Consider the following 17,142-nt stretch of genomic DNA (forward strand, 5'->3'; position numbering starts at 1 on the left):
GAGAAAGGGTTGGGGGGATGCTCGGCAGAGGGACCAGGTTGCTCGGCCCCCCGTGTTCCAGACACTCCTCCTGGGAGCACAAGGAGGGGGAGGGAGGGCCATGAGGTCAAACTCGGGGGAAAAAACCCTTGTCATCTCTCCTTCCAATGGCCTCTCATTTCAGCCAACATCCTTTCACGGGCAGGGAGGGGCCTTGGGAAAGCGCAGAACTAGCCAAGTCCCCAGAAGCTAGAAACTTACAAGACCTTGCGGACCACTGGGCCTGGCAAAGAAAAACCAAAACCAAAACCACCAAAACCACAACCTACTTTCTTCCCCCTAAATCCCAACGCCTGTTAAACCGCCATCTGGTGGCTCAGTGTGAAATGACGATCCGTCCGGTCCCAAACAAAACGTTCCATTGTTCTCTACTCCGTGTTTACTTGGAAATGAATGTATTTACTGTGCTTCACTCCGTGTACCTACCATTCAGAGACCTGGCAAACGTCACCCTATGTTTCCATCCGCAAATAGCTTCTGCCTCCTTAGTAATTATTCCTCACCCACGTGTTTTTCATATATCTCTTGAGAAACTGCTATTGTATCTGCTGGGCTTTTCAACACCTGCCTTGCATTCGAGGTATCTGTGAGTGTTTCCCTGTCTTCCCAGGCACACCACGAGCTTCCAGAAGGCAGAGAATCAGACTCATCCCCTTCTGGGTTTAACAGAAGGAAAGAGCATTAATTAGGACACAGCCAATGGTGGCCACTTGTACCTTCGAGAGGAGTGTGTGGGACACAGTTCACACAAAAAGGGACATACATTTCTATTCATCTGTTTCCTTTGCTGAGCTTCGTGAGAGAAGAAGAAAATGTCATGAGTGGCGCCCCCGCTGCTGATGCAAAGCCAGCTAACAGGTACCGGGTGCATGGGAGACCTGCATGCTTAATCTTTCTGCATCTCAATTCCGTCCTCTGTCCGGTGGAGGTGATGGTGCTTACCGTGCAGACAGCGCAGTGAGCGTTAGCTGAGTTCCTGCATATGATATGCAAGAAGCTTGCTTTTGGTTTTGGTTTTCTTTACCAGGCCCGGTGGTCTGCAAGGTCTTGTACGTTTCCAGTTTCAGGGAAGGCAGCTAGCTCTGAGCTCTCCTGAGGCCCCTGCACACTCAGGGTGTGGGCCGAGCGGCTCTGACAGAGACCGGCTCGTGGGCATGCCGCAGGATGGTGGCTACCGTATTGGTTTGTTGTGAAGATGAAGTCTGACAATGCCTGAGAAGTCCTGGCACCCGGCCTGACGTCAGGAGCACAGTCAGCCCAGGCCAGTGTTGGAGGGAGAGAGGGAGGGAGAGCAGTTACAGAGTCAGAGACCTAAGAGGGGTGTCCGTCTGCCCGGATGGGGGTCCTGGACTCTGACTTGGACGTAACGGCGGTCGAAACGCACTTGGAGACGTTTGGGGTTAACAGACTGCGGACTGGCTGTGAGATGAAACGGGGGGTGGGGGTGGGGGTGGGGAGAGGAAAGCAGCCCGTGACGCCCGGGGGCTGGGCTGGCGCGCCCAGCCTGGCCTGGCTGTTGTCGTGACCTGTTCTTGGTCATTTACAGCTACTGAAGTCTCGCTTGGTTCGCTTGGTGCGGTGCTAACAATCCGACAGATTTCCTGAAATGCCGGGTCCAGTGAGTCGGCCAGACGACGCCAAAGGGCTGCGTGTTGGCGCCTGCCTTCAACCCCCGCTCACACGGTCACAGCTCTGCCGGGCCCGTCTTCCTGCTTGCACAGACCACACAGGCGGCCCGAGGGGACTGCTCAGGGCTTTCCTGGGGCTTTTCTGGGCGTGGGCACAGCCCTGCGCGGTGCGACCTTTTGGGTTCCTTAGGTCTAGAGGTTTGATCGGATTCGCTTGTACCATTACGGCAAGATAAAATGACATTCTTTTCCACTTGGACCCATCAAGGTTTGGCACGGTACACGGCACTACACTGCATAGGGAACTCAGGAGAGAGGCTAGCTGAGGAGATGCTGCTGTGTTGATTATGAGGATGGGTTTGGCACAGACAGGGGCTGAGGGCTGTCCCAGGCTAGTCATGCAGGGAAAGGCCAGGGCTTGCAGACCTGCCTGTGCAGAGGGAGCAGAATTAACATGCATTGTTCTTCATCTGTGTCTTCTCATTGGACATGTCTGCTCACGGTCCTCTGCAGACTGACCGTACTGGGGAAACAGAGGCACCTTGGAATCCTGCATAGAAATCTCCAGCAATAATCAGGCCTCTGGATGGCGACATTCACCCCAGAAGATTGTTCTGATGAAATAAAAGCTGTCACATATATTCAGGGGCATGTGTTCATCGCCAGCTGAAAGTTCTCTTTGACTTCCTCCCAGTGCAGAGCCCGACCTTGCACACATGCAGTTTACTTAGGAAAGTGGTCTTGAGGAAGCGGAATGTGGAAGTGAGAAGAGTAAACCAGGGAAGGAGAGGAAACCAAAGCAAGGAGGGAGTGAGCTGGTCGATGCTGCAGGTAATCAGAGCTCAGTTTGGCTGAGGACCCTCAGGACAACTGTGCTGAATGCACTCTGGAACTTTCCACCTGAGAGATGAGAATGAGGGTCTCCCTCCTTGGCTCTCACTCCCGTGCACGGAGAGTTGACACAGGGGATGTTCATGTGCATCTTCCAGGTGTGCACCTGCATCAGAACGGCTGAGTTAGTGCTCACACGTGTCCTACAAGAAATTCACACGTCGGTGCTGATACAGGAGGTGGGAGTTACACGGTACGGTGGAGGCAAGGCACTGTCCAGACGCACCTGTGTGCTGCTGTTTGCTATGGGAGTCAGAAGGTGGGCTAAGAGAATGCGGTGGGTGTGCTGGGGGTTCCCGAGGCCAGCCTTGGGTTTGATGATTCACTGGAAAAACTCAGAAAAGCTGTTAGCATCGCAGTTATGTTTATGACAGTGAAAGGATGAATCAGCACAGGAAAAAGGGGTGTAGGGCAGAGTCCAGGAGATGCCAGGCACAAGCTTCCAGTGGTCCACTTCCCGGGGCGTCCCATGGTCACCGTTTCATTCCCCCGGACAACATGTGATGTGTGACGACACACAGGAACTGTTGCAAATCAGAGAAGCTCATCTGAGCCCTGGTGCCCAGGGCATTCACCGGGGGCTCAGCCGGTGCCTGTACATCTGACCTCAGCTGCCCAATATCCAGGCGCCGTAGGCTAACCGGGCTCTGCCTGCTCTCAAATCTTCCTGGGCATCGTCTAGGTTTTCACATATTTTCCTGCTGGGCTGCAAGATGGATGCCAGGTAAGAGGAGACAGAGCCCCACGGCGCCAGGAACAGCCACCAGGCCAGGTGTGGAGGGGCTGCCAGCACCCAGGGCTTCCCCTTCCCTTCCAGCCGCTCTCCTCCACTGGCTTCAGAACCGAGGAGATTTGAAACAAGGCACATTCATTTCCCTCTCTTTCCTTTCTCTTCTCCAGCGAGTCACTAAGGCTTGCATTTTCTCTCCAAAATGCCTCCCTAGAGTTTCTCTTCCTCCTCACGGTCCACGTCGGGCCCTGGGGACATCCTCTAGCTGGGTCTCCTGCCTCTCTAATCTCTCTTCCCTCAAACGGGCTTCCCTGTGGTCCCCAGGGGATCATTCTAAAACAAAGAGCGTCCTGTGGCCATCTGCATTTCTTCTTTTGGAAATATGTCTGTTCAGTTCTTCTGCTCGTATGTTAAATGGGTTGTTTGTTTGTTCGCTTTTTAATTGAAGTACAGTTGATTTAAAATGTTGCATTAGCTTCTGGAGCACAGCGTGGCTGGGCTTGGAGGGCATGATGCTAAGTGCAATGAGTCAGAGAAAGACAAACACTGTAAGGCGTCATTTCCATGTGGAATCTAAAAAGAATACAACAAACTCGTGAATATCACAGAAAAGAAACAGACTCACAGATGTAGAGAAGGAACTAGTGGTTACCAGTGGGGAGAGGGGAGGGGGAGGGGCAAGATGGAGGTGGGGGATTAAGAGGTACAAACTATCGGGTATAAAATAAGCTACAAGGATGTGCTGTACAACATGGGGAATGGAGCCAATATTTTATAATAACTATAAATGGAGTATAACCTTTAAAAATTGTGAATCACTATATTGTGTGCCTGCAACATGTAATACTGTACCTCAACTATGAGGTCGTACAATAAATACATAGATTTAAAAAGACTTACAAAAAAAACAACAAAAACAAATGAAAGTACGGCTCCTCTTCAAAAGCTGCAGCTGCCTTCCATGGTCACCACCTAACTTCAAGCTCTGGGGACGGTCCCCAAGCCCCCCGGGATCTGGCCTTACTCTGCATCTGAGGCCTCAGATTCAGTCGCTCTCAAGCGCCAGCTGCAGCAAGCTGCCCGGCACGCAAGGCCCACTCACTGTACCGTCTGCCCCGCCTCCCTTGACCACCACGTTCTGCAAAGCCTGGTTCAAAGACGGGGCGGTTCCTCTGGTGTCTCCATGTCAAACTAGGTTTCCTCCCGAGTGTCCCAGAAAATGCTAATTGTCTTTCTCTTTAGTATTGAATTTGCACTTAAAAAACAAATTGTCGTTAGTGTGGTTGTCCCCTCCCCAGAGGGACCCTGTGCGGTGGGTGGCGTGCAGAGAGCAGAGTCCACCGATTTCACCAGACTGTCAGTATGCGGACTCCGAAAAGCTAAGAACAACTGCTTTAGGCAATTAAAACAGTCTCTATCAAGAATTATCCTGATGGATATGACTTACTCTTCAGAACTGCCGGAGAGAGGAAGTCCTTTTGAGGACGTGGCATAAAGGGGAGGCAGAACTGGTAAAGGTGTATCGACCTGATTCCGAACCTTCGGGCATGTGGCTCTGTCTGTGAGCTTCTGTCGGATCCTGCTGAATCCTTCACGACTCTTCCCCACGAGACATGGTCTGCTCATCACCGAGTCTATGAAGCGTGGCTTGGTGTCTGGCACACAGCACGACTATGAAGATGTCAGTGGAACTGTGAGGCCTGGGGAGCAATGGGTCTTTCTCTGGAATTCGATTTTCCACCTAAAACAAGGTGGGTCTCTTTGTGAGTTCAGTCTGTGACTATGCGGAGATGAGGTTGCCGTCTTTTAATTTACCACTAGGCGGCGCTATTGGCCCGCCCTTGAGTTCCTCCATTGTCTCCGCCTGCGCGGTGACCGTGCATTATTCAAAAGGATGATTGCTACCAAGTGTTAGACTTACCGTGTATAACGGCACATAAAAGCGATCGATAACGAACGGGGTGGGGCGGATGATTAGCTACATCCGACTCCCTGGTACCTGCTTTTGCGCGGATGGTACCTGCGGGACCGACACCACCTTGCCTACACCCTGAAAGGTTCACAGGTTCGTTGTGAAAACCCACAGGTTGCTGCCAACTATTTCAAAGGGATGTGCCTTCCTCGCTCCATGAGGAGGGTGGGAAATGATTCCTCTACTCCCGCCTGCATCTATTTCCAGCCTCAACTTTAGCGACATTAAACTGCATACCTTACAGAAGTCTGCTCCCACCCCGAGGGATGTGCAGGAAGTTCTAAGCGTGTGGGCAGCAGTGGGAGGAGGAAGTGTGGCAGCCCCCAGCTACGCTGGGCAGTAGACGAAAGTCGGAGGCTGCTCCCAGCATCCCTCCTCCCCTGCTGTGGTCCTGCCCTCCTGCCTTCCTCAGGTCCCCTTGCTCTAAGCTCTTGCCTCCAGGCGGCAGCACCACATAACGCAAAGCCCTGGAGCCTGGGTCAGGGCAGTGGGGATCTGGCGAGGGCTGTCTAGAACTTCGACTGTGTGATTCTGGGCAAGTTGTTTCCTGTCCTATGTGCAGACTTGTTTCCTCGTCTGCAAAATGAAGATGTTAATGCCTGCTTTATCGGACTATGTGAGGGATCTCCATTTACTGGGATATGCTCTTTCAGTGGGAGGCATTTAGAGAATTAGAAAAAGCCAGGTTCCAGGTCTTAATTTGTTGTGTGGTCCTGGGCAAATCTCTCTGGGCCTGAAATTACTGATCTGCAACAGACAAGGTTGGAACAGCTGATGCTTAAAGTCTTTTCCGTTCCAATCTTTTACAAAATATACCTATCCTGTGTTCTACACCATCACAGCCTTGACCTGGAAAGCGATCGGGTAAATTATAAAGAGTTACGGAAGCAAATACATGAATGGGCAATCAGGATGACCTGGTGTATTCCTCTTGCGTGATTCACTTTTTACCAGGGGACGGAAATGTCCAATACTCTCTTTTCCTGGTCTGCTGGTCTTACTGTTGCATCTCAGAGACGACTCCCCTGCCCCCGAAGCCGTCTCTAACATCCCCAGGTGATGTCAAGGCTTTTTGATGCTGTTCTTGCGCAGCGGACCTCAAAACCCCCAAATTATATTGTTCATGTGTATGTCTTCGAATTGAGTCTTATTTTTTACCCCGTTCTTACTGCTTTTGATAGCATGGTACAGACAAAACTTTCTTCATCTTGTGATGATACGCACGTGCTCACCTCTATATCTGTAAAGCAGGTATCTGTGGTGGGGCGGTCAATAATTTCCATACTCTCAGCAGGTCATGCAGTGCTTGGCACATGGTAATCACTTGAGAAGAGATTTTTAGATGAATGAATGAGTGAAGAGAGTGGGTGGGAGACAGAATGGATAAACAAATAAATGAATGACCTGTGTCTCCAATAACGGGTTTCAGGCTCCCTGGATGAGGATGGATTTTGAAGAACACAGATGAGAATAATCCTTTTTACGCTGCCTGAACAGAGGATGTCAAGGTCATACATTTGCAATCCCAGGCTCAGTTTTTTTTTTTTTTGTATTGTGTGTGTTCAAGTATAGACATCATGTTCTCTTTTATTTTCCTTGAAGGTTAAACTTTTGCTTTTTTTCTTCTGTAAAGATGTTTTAAAATCCCATCTTGAAGCTTTAAAGATTTTTTTCTCGCAGCAGCTAGATATAGATCTATAAAATCCACCCACCTTACAAATGAAAATGATTGATACACATCAGAAAAGTTATCTGCCCCGGATAATAAAACCCAGCTCAAGTCTCTCTTTACAAGATCACTCCAGGAACTTAACTGAAAAGGCAGGTTCCTTGGAGACGCAGTGGTGGGGCATTTAGGAACGAGGACAGTCGGTGGTGGGAAGGGAAAGTCCTATTTGTGTAGGAGACACTGCTGAGTCGTCCCCACTGGAGAACAGCCAGCATCAGCCCTAGTTTTGCACGGGAGGGAATTTGAGGCTCTGATATCTTAAGCAAATTGTCCAAAGATGCACACGCCAGCTGGTGGTACTGACCTCCCGTCAGATTCCTGGACGTGCAGATCCCACCCTCACGCTGTCTGACATCACTGTCGTGAAACTCTGTGAAAAGAGACGTTGGCGGGATTTTTATGCAAAAATTGAGTTCACTTTGCGGTTGTAGGCATCCTCCAGTCCCTCCTTGCCCACGGCGGAGTCCTGCTGTGTTTTTATCACCCACAGAGTTTAAGAGTCAGGGCTGGGCAGTCAGGCAGGGACAGTTTCAAATCCCAGCTCTTCCACTTAACTCATGTAATTTTGGACAAATGACTTAACTAAATCTTGGGGATGATGATGTTGTCTAGTTCATGGGATTGTTTTGAAATTATGTGACAAGATGAATACAAAGTACTTAGAGATGTGTCTGGATATAGTAGGTGCTCAGTCAGTGTTCCCAGGATGAGGTATTGAGACATTCATGGTGTTTTGACTTTTCCCCCTTTGCTTTGTGGCAGGTTCCTCTCAGCCCCACCTCTAGCCCAAGAGAAAGTCCTCTCCTTCCTTAAGATATTTTATTTCAGTCTCCCAGCAGTAGTCTCAATAAATACTGAAATTTATGGCTCCCATTGCGATGAACAGCACCTCTTAGACTAGCACAGTGGACAACCTGCACACAGTTCCCTGTGGCCCTGGACCTCTTTTGGGGGGTGATGGTGGTGGTGGTGAAGCAGTTTCCCCTTCCTGAGAGAGTGGAAGATTTCATGTCTGAGAGGATGGACCTCCTTTGCCCCAGAGAGGAGCTGACCAGTGGATGAAGGCGCAGTCCCTTCTGGGGCTGGAGCTGGAGGCTGACATTCCAGAGCGTAAAGGAACAGGGGCAGAACCCAGAGAAGGAAGAGGGAAGTTCCTGGGCCACCAAGAAGAGGGGTGAGTGTGTTGCCAAAGCAGCAGGACCTTGAGCTGGGGAACAGTGGGAGAGAGCTGAGTGGACTAGGTCCTCCTTTAATGGGGAACTTTGGCTGGAGGGCTCCCCATCAGCCTGGCCACAATTTTCTTAAGTTAACTTTCTCTCCTTTTCAAGTGTCAGAGTGGCATGGTGGCTCTCCCTTCTGTCTCTTTCTCCCTTCCTTTACCCTTTACAAGTGCTTCCCCCAGTAAGTAATGGGAACACCTTATAGCATTTCCTGCTCAGAGCACCCGAACTAACACAGACACCATGATGACTTTGTAGATAATTTAAAACCTTGAATTAAGTAATGCACTGTATTTTCCTATAATAAAAAAAAACATTTCATGTATTTCATTTGTTTACCTTTATAAGGAGCTATGACTTACTTTTCCCCAAGGAACCCACCATCACACATGTCCTCCGTCTGTTTTGTTTTCCTGAAGACCTCCCTCCAGGTGCCCTCTGGTCCCTTCCCAGCCTGGAGTGGGCATCCTCAGGCCTGGACGCTGCTCTGTCTAGATTTCCCTTTGCCCTGTGTTAGATTTCTCGTCTTCCTCTTGACTTACTTCCTTGTATCCCAAGAAAGGGCACCTACACGGCAACTTTCTTATTCTGCCAATATCTGTGACTGTCTTTATTTGCTCCTTTGGTTGGATGGCCTGACGGTGTTCTCATTCCAATTTCTTTGTATGGGGTCTCTTTTTTTTCTTTCTATCTGGAAGTTGATAGGATCTCATAATAGTGTCTTCGTGTGGGTCTTATTTCCTTTCCTGTGCTGGGCATTCATGGCCCTTTTCCATCTAAAGATTCGAATGTTATGAGGGGACAAATGATGAGAAGTCAGTCTCCTTCCTCACCCTGTCTGCTGGCCCCCCACTTTCTTTCCTCCGAGCACTGTTGTCACCAGCCCCCCCATGCCCTCTGGAGATCAGCCATGGCGCAAGGACAGCTTCGTACCCTGACGCTACATTCACGCATTGACATTTCCTCAGTTCGTTCAGAAGTCTTTGAAAACATCTCTTTTAATAGCATCTCAGGATTCTAATACATGGGTGCCATCAACTTGATTTAACCAATTCACTCTCGTGAAGTGTTAGGCTTTTTATACTGTCAGTAGTGATGTGATAAGCGTGTCTAAGCATCTTTGTGTACATGTCAAATTATTTCCTTGTGTTCTGTTTTCTAAAGGCTGTTCCCATGGAGGATCTCAGTTTGGGGTTCGAGTGGATATGGTTTTGTGGGGTTTCATGTTCTTTTTCTTCCCTGTGGACAGTTGAGAATGGGACCCCATTTTAACCGGTAATGAAGCATGAATGCCAGGGAACATTTGGTTGTCTGTTGCCCACACGCAGAGGACAGAAATTCCCTTCCTGCAAATCACTTTTTGTTAAAAGGAGGCTTTCTCCCTCATGCCAGATGACATCATCTCCAGGCCCAGCTGTCCACAGAAACTCAGAGCTGTGAGCTCTGCAAGTCACGATTTCCCAATCCCTCTTTGAGCTTCTGAAGCAACAACAAAAAAATTGCACACCTATTTCTTCTCCACAAGTTCTGAATGCTTAGAGGATCAGCTGCTTTCAAAATTCTGCTCCCAGCGAGGTCTGACGCACACAGGAGAAGCACCACCTTATATTGGTTGGACAGTTTCCCCCTTAAAGCATTTTTATATCTGGAAATACACCTGATCCCCCCTCGCACTCTGCAAGGTTTCAGAGCCAGGCTCGTGGCTCCTCCTGGTGATTAAATTGTCTCACGGGGGTCACGGTCACTTCAGGGCAGATCTGAGTCTTAATCCCTGGCCTTCAAGCCAACCTAGAGCTGATTCCACCAGGCCACATAACTGGGGCGTTTTCAGAGAACAGAAAGAACCAGCCAAGATTCAGAGCTGCGGAGTTACTGGTGAAAAGACTTAGGAACTCTTCAGTTGGGAGGACCTGGCTGTAATCCTCCCGCTCTATCTCTAGTACTTTTGCAAAGTGGGGATAATGCTGCCTGCCTCGCCGTGTTGTCAAGCACTAAAACACGTCTGTGAAAATATTGATCGTGGTGCCAGGTGTACAGCAAGTTTCCAAGCATATGAGTAGAACTGTTATGTGAGTGATTTGAAATGCAAGTGAAAAATCTGGAGTCAAATTCTTTAGAACCCTGGACGGCCACGGTTAGGATGGACCTCCCAAATGGCCCCAGGAGAGGAAAAGAGACCCCTTAGGGGCAGGGCCAGGAACAGAACCAAGAGTCCAGCTTCCTGTCCATTGTTTTCTTTACCACTCCACTGAGATGGCCCAACCAAGGTCCCCCACGCCCTGCTTGTGGACAAACCCAACAGACACGGCCACCCACATCTATCTCGAGATGCGTTCTTCCCTTGGTGCCTGAGACTCTGCAGCGTAACTTCCCATCCTGCCACTCTGGCTGCCAACTCAGTCTTTGTTGGATTCCTCTTCCTCAGTCCTCTTGTGATGTTGCCATCCTTGGGGTTGCCAGGTCCCCCATAAGCCTCCACTCTTCTCATCCCAGGTACCCTCCCTGGATGGCCCCATCCACATCTGTGGCTCTGGGTTTTGCAAACTCTGGTCTCTCAGCCTGGAATGCTTTTCCCCAGCCCTCCAAGTTTCAACTTAATTAATGGCCATGTCCCTGAGAGACCTCCCCTGACCCTCCTATTGAGAAGCTCCATCTCGTCACCTGCTTTATTTCCTGTGTAGCACTTTGCACAATCTAGTCATTCTGATATTTTTGGCCATGCTCTTTCTGTTGTTGTTGCTGCCCCCCTGCTCTTAGAGTGTACACTGGGAGCACAGAAGCCTTGTCTGACCTGTTCGCCAGGGCCTAGCAGGGTCCATGGCCAAGGCCCGGAGTCCAGCGCTGTGTGAGCTGCCCCAGCCCCACATCAGGTTATCCGCCTGGCCTCCTCCAGGGCATGGCGTCGGGAGCTGCCTAGGTCGGGAACGTAGGAGCACTTTTCAAGTCTTAATCCCAGTCATTCACCAAGCCTTGATCATCATAGCATCCCGAGTGAGTGAGCCGGGTGGGAGCCATCCTGCCTACGTCCTGGTCCCAGAAATCAGGCACACGATGGTCATGTCTCATCCTCCAATAGCCTGGCCTGGCCTGGTTCACTAGATTGGCAGAAGATTCCTCAGGGTCAAGAAAGAGCAGGTCCCAACGCACATGTCTTTCAGTCTCCGCTTGCATCACATTCACTAATGTCTTACTGGCTAAAGCAAGGCACGTGGGCATACTCAGCTACAAGGGTGGAGATATGAACCCCAGCGTTTGCTAGAAAGAGTGGCCAAGTCCCACTGCAAAGGGGCACGTGCACAGTGCGGGGAACGTGCGGCCACTTCGTAGTCTACCGTAGCCTGGATAGATAGGCCAAGGGCAGTTGGAAGGATGTGGAGAGCAGAAAAAGGTGACAGCCACCAATCTGGTCAACTGCAGAGGACAAGGCAGCATGCGTCTCTTTGTTTATCAAGCAGAGATCCAGACCTCGCTCTATTCTCTGCTCTCTGCCGAGCACGGTCAATGCAGAGATGCCCATTGCCCTAAGGAGCTCTAGCCCAGTGAGGGAGGCCCAGCTCACGCTAGGGAAGCTTTCAGAAACCCCGGAGAAACGGACCAGGGACAGCCAAGTGCTCCTGGGGCAGCAGGCATGTGGGAGGAGTGGACGGTAGGCAGAGCTGATCGGGAGGCCCAGAGATGAACTCAGGCAACGGTTCAGCTTTGCCTTGGAGCATCTCTGATCAGGGCTCAGAGAATGCTCAGGTATTACAGCTCTCCACCTGGAGGGGAGATTGGATTCCATTCCGTCCTGTCATCTTGTTGTACAGCTTTTGTGATTTTTATATGTTTTATATATTTTTTTGTGATTTTATATATTTTATATATTTTTTGAAGATGGTAGTCAGGGTAGGTTGACTGCTGTAACAAGCCAATCCCTGAATCTCAGTGTCTTAGCGCGCTAAGTGTGTATTTCTCACTCACACCGAGTGTGGTGCAGATGCTCTTGGCCGGCCGCTGGCCTTCTACAGAGCCACTCAGGGGCCCTGGCTCCTCCTGCGTTGTGGCTCTGCCCTTCCCCAGGGCCTGCGAGCCCTCCGTTGGACATGGCAGTCAGCTGGCATTGCAGGATGAGGCGAGGGGAACATTTGTGGCCAGGCCTGGCAGTGGCCCCCATCACAAATATGCACTGGCCAGAACTCACTCATCCAGTTCACACTGCAAAGAAGCCAGGAAACAGATCAGCTGTGTGCTGTGAATAACATGAGTGGGTCTGGGGACACGTGGCAGCACCGTGTGTGGACACCGCTTTGCCTGGAAACCATGTTCTTTAGGAGGCTGGGGCTGAGTCACATGTGCCCCGTGGCCGAGGGCCTGGCTCAGTGTCTGCTGTAGGGAAGGTACTTGACGTGTAAGGGTTGAGGGCATGGAACCCTGACTCTGTACTTTGTCCTGACCTCGGGCTCTGTCCTCGCTCATCAGACTCAGTGACTAAACCCAGATTTCTGTCCCCCTCCCCCTTCTCTGGGCTTCTGTTCCTGGCTCTTCCTGTTTCTGGCTTCCACCCTGGCTCTGGTCTCTTGGCCACAAACCTCCGCCCACCCATCTCCTGCAAGGGGCAGGAGGACCACAGGGACAGAAGGAACGCCTTCCTCCTGCCCCGCCCCTCAAGCCGTCTTGAATCCTTTAGCCACGCCAGCCTTCCAGCCTCGAACAGGGCCCCCACTCGACAGGTCTGGAAACTTTCTCAGCAAGAAGACAAGCTGGCCCATGCCAGGGCTGTCTGTGTCAGACAAGAGACACACGGGCTGGGAACAGACCACGAGCCTGACCCGCAAAGCTGACAGGGACCCGGGGTCCCTGCGGCCGCACCCCAGGCCTGGGTAGAGAGTGCCCATCCCAGGGCCACCCGCACCAGTGGGCAGCCTCTCCCTGTGCCAGTCCCTTGTCGGCCTCAGACCCAGACAGGGCGAGTCCAGGGAGGAGGAGGAGGAGACAAACAACTCCCAGCACGCCTCCTGACGTTTCTCAGCTTGGGGGGGAAGAGAAAAAAAACGCCAGTTCAAAGGGCTGCCCCAGTTTCCAGCAACAAGGTTTCCCCCGGGGAGGTAGGAGCCTGCTGCGTTGATGGAGCACAGGGGAATGATCAAAAGAGATGTTTTGGAGACAGAGAGGAGGCAGGCCTTTGAGAAAGAACGTTGGCTTCTTTTCTGAAAAGAGAAATTTGGAATAGAAAAAAGATCAAGATGGCACTGGGGTAGAAAATCGTGACCATTATTTTTGGTCTGCTCTATGCCAGGTACTTTATTTACTTTTTAGACCCTTGAGATAACCCTGCGAGGTGAGTGTATTACCGATTTTTTATAGATGAGGAAACAGAGGCTCAGAGAGCTTGAGTAACCTGATCGGGGTCACACAGCTCTGTGTTTGAGTCAGGAGTAAAGGACTTTTCTGATTCCACTTTTCTGACTTCTCCCCTACTATTTCACTCTCCAGCTTCCAGATTTTCCAGACTATTTCCAGAAAACACTGCTGTTCTAACTTAGAATTTGTCATTTAGGGTATCTGTACCTGTCTTATATCTCAGTTAAGGGTTACAACAGTCCTATGGGAAGCACACTCTTGATTTTTCCAGTTTTTTGAGGGAGAAACAAACCCAGAGACCTTGAATAGCTGGTCATGGTCTTGGGGCCAAGAAGTGGAGAGGCCAGACTGGAACGTGGCTGTGTGGCCCCAAACCCAGCGCTCGTTCCTCAGCACCAGGGGTCGGCAAACTCCCACCCCGGGGCCAAACCTGGCTGCCTGTCTTTTTTTGTACAGCCTGTGAGCCCAGTTTTTTAATTTCCTTTTCTTCCTTCCTTCCTTCCTTTCTTCTTTTTTAAAAAAATGTTTTTACATTTGAAATGGTTGAAAAAAATCAAAACAGGCATACTATTTTGTGACATGTGGAAATTACTCCTATGAATTAAAATTTCAGTGTCTATAAATAAAGTTTTATTGAAACACGCCCATGTCTATTGCTTCATAATTGTCTGCAGCTGCTTTTAAATGCCAGTGGCCATATTGAGTCATCGTGGCAGAGAGTGTGTGGCCCATGGAGCCTAAAATGTTTACTCTCTGAGTCTTTACAGAAAACTTTGCTTTCCCCTGCTGTACAGTATCCTGCTGGGAGCCACTGAATTCAGAGAGGAAGGTGTCTGGTTTCGGGGGAGCAGGGCCAGGCCTGGGGAGCTTGGCCTTTTCTGCTGATGGTGCAGGGCAGGGTTGTCCCCCAGAGAAGCTGCATTAGGGAGCCCAGGTGGGCCAGCTTGGGGTTGCCAGCAGGGCTCAGTGCATGGGGAACGCCGGGATTCCGGTGCCTGGGGACTCAGCAGCCAGCTCGAGGTAAGAAACAAGGCAGGAGGGCGGTGAGAGGAGCTTGCAGGTGGATGTATCGCAGGAATTGAGGAGGAGGCAGTTTGGAAGAGGTGGTTTGGTCCAGCAGGAGCACCAAACTGGAGCAGGTCCAGCCTGAGTCTGATTTGGGTGAGTGATGGGGTTAGGGAGCAAGCATTATGTCTTCAAGGGGATGGAGGAGGAAAGGCTGGAGATGAAGGCGTTAAGGCCAGGTGAAGAGAGTTTGGGGAAAGCTTTGTCCCTACACCTGCAGGGTTCCACTCGGCCCCACCAGGGCTTGGTGATCTGAACTCGGCCCCACCTCTGAAGGATGGAGGGAGGAGCATGCGCACTGCAGGGCGGAGTGCTTGAGTGTCAGGGCTCCATTCTCAGACGTTCGGCACGTGGTCCTCCCCTGCCCTTCCTCCACGTGCTGGACAGCGGGGCCACACAGAGCTCCCTCACCTTCTAGCAGGGGTGGAGATGACGTGCTCCTCGCCCTCTAGGAAGGAGAAAATTTCTCTTTTCCTGTAAAAGGTTCAGACTCTAGGTATAGCGCGTGATCAAAATCCATCATGAAAAACTAAGAGGGAGGCTGGGGTGTGAGGGAGAACAGGTTTTGGAGCAGGAGGCGGTGTGGAGGGGATGTCTGCCTACCCAAAGGGCATTTCCCTGGGGAGGGTGGGGCGGGGACAGGAGGGACCTATGGGTCCAGGAGTTTTGAATGCTGGCCCTGTTCCATGGCAGGGCTTGCAGACAGAGTAGAGCAGAACACCAAGGAAGAGGGCAGGAAGAGGGGCCCTGGGTCTCGGGGTGCCGGTGCTGTCAGAGGCTCCCCAGTGTGCAGGCTGTGTGGGTGCAGCCCCTGGACCATCAGGGGCCACGTGCTCTTGGAGGATGCAGATGACGTCAGCAACCAGGAGTGAGTGGAGCCACGGGGGACCCCTGGGATTGCTGCCCCTCGGAAAGTGAAGGGGCCTCAACCACATGATCAAGAGGGAGTTGCCTGCCTGCCCACATGGGATGGGGGCACAAAGTAGAAATTAGGTCGACTGCAAAGACTAGAAGAGAGTGACATTTCCTAAACCTCTAAATCTTTGGGCAATTGTGTCTGCGGCACATGTGAAGTGCTTACAGCCCAGTACGCGCTAGACACACAGTGTTAGCGCCTCCCCGCCCTACCTTAATGTTTCTCATGATTACTGAGACACGGCTGAGGTCTGTGAGTCAGGACCATTGATAGGGACCTCTACCCCTTACTGAACATGCAGAATGTGCCAAACCTGCTTCTAAGAGCTTTCATTCTAATAACTTGTGTTTTCCATGCAACACTACCCCCATTTTACAGATAGGTAAAGTAAGAGTCAAGGGTTATACAGCCAGGCGTGGTGCCTCCGGGGTCAAACCCTTCCACCTGTGTTCTTGACTGTTCTGCTCCATTGCCTCTGGAGTGTTCTGGAAGCGAGCAGAGAGTCTAGGAAGCAAGGAGTCAAAAGGAGTCCTGTTCAGAGGGACTTGGGCCAGTTCTCAGGTGGAAAGGGGATCTCCCAACTGGGAGAAACGTGCCATTAGAACCCCCAGGTCGGCCGTGCCCCTGAGGGGCTGCTGCCAGGTTGCCGTCCTGCAACACACCAGGTGGGGCTCCCAGGGCCCATGAGGAATGCCTGGAAGATTCCGCTGGGTCTCAGAGACCTTCCAGAAATGCGGTATGTTTTAAAGCAGCAGCCGTCCTGCCCTTTGTCATCCCGCGGCCCCATCTGTCTCCTTCTGCTTCTGACTACTGAAGGCTTTTGCATGAAAACGGGGTTTTCTCCGTTCTCTCTTCTCCGAGGGCTTGGCTTCCTGCTGCGGATTCCCACCTGGAGCCATAATTCTCCATTTGTGGCTCAATAACCATCCCCCCAGGTGACTAATTGTGGACCATATGCTCCTGGGGCTGGTGGGCTGGAAAGGCAGATTGATGTGCTTCAACGTCTGCGTCGTGTTCCTACTTCTCTTTTGGGCCTGCTAGTTCCAAACCCGTCCCCCAGTGTGTCTCCCCAGGGCCTCAGGAGACTGCTTTCCTCCTCAGGTCAGGTTCTGTTTGGCAGGTGACCCCGGCTGGGCTTAACTGGGCATTCACTCATCTGCCTGCCCGCATCTCAGGATTGACCAGTTGGCAAAAATCAACTGACGAGCAGATGACATCAGCTGTTTAAATCCCCTGCAGGTGAGATGATGGAGCAGGACGAGCTCTGACCTGGGATGCGGGGAAGTTGAGTTCTGCTCCTAGTTGTGCTGGGAAATTGCTGTTATGACTTTGGAGACATCTTTTACCTTTCTGGTTCTTAGTTTTTTTTTTTTTTTCAAATACAAAAGAAGAAATTTTGGTTAGATCGATGGCTTCCAAGCTGATTTCTCAATGTCTGAAAAGGTAGTGATGGGCATGGTGGGGAGTGGGGGATTTCAGACCGCTCTGGACTCCCTTTAGTTGCAAAGTCTTAGAAGAGATTGCTGCCTTTTCAGCTTTGTGTCTCCATCACCTAGGGGTGTGGGCTACAGAAGTGCCAACAATGAACGTTTGTTGAAATAAGAGGGCTTTT

The 17,142-nt window shown here is 51.1% G+C and overlaps 1 long non-coding RNA gene across 3 annotated transcripts in view; it reads left to right on the forward strand.

The window, feature by feature from the left end:
* Positions 1-594: 594 nt before the first annotated feature.
* LOC116285404 (uncharacterized) overlaps positions 595-17,142 on the forward strand; it is a 58,789-nt gene continuing 42,241 nt past the window's right edge. For 2 of the 3 annotated variants that reach the window (XR_012064244.1, XR_012064242.1), the window contains exon 1: positions 4,024-16,769. This is a non-coding gene — a long non-coding RNA (uncharacterized lncRNA). Of the gene's footprint in view, positions 898-4,023; positions 16,770-17,142 lie in introns of those variants that run through there. The other variant, XR_012064243.1, reaches the window with a different exon arrangement.

The sequence above is a fragment of the Vicugna pacos genome, chromosome 25, assembly GCF_048564905.1.
Source record: "Vicugna pacos chromosome 25, VicPac4, whole genome shotgun sequence".
Classification (NCBI taxonomy): domain Eukaryota; kingdom Metazoa; phylum Chordata; class Mammalia; order Artiodactyla; family Camelidae; genus Vicugna; species Vicugna pacos.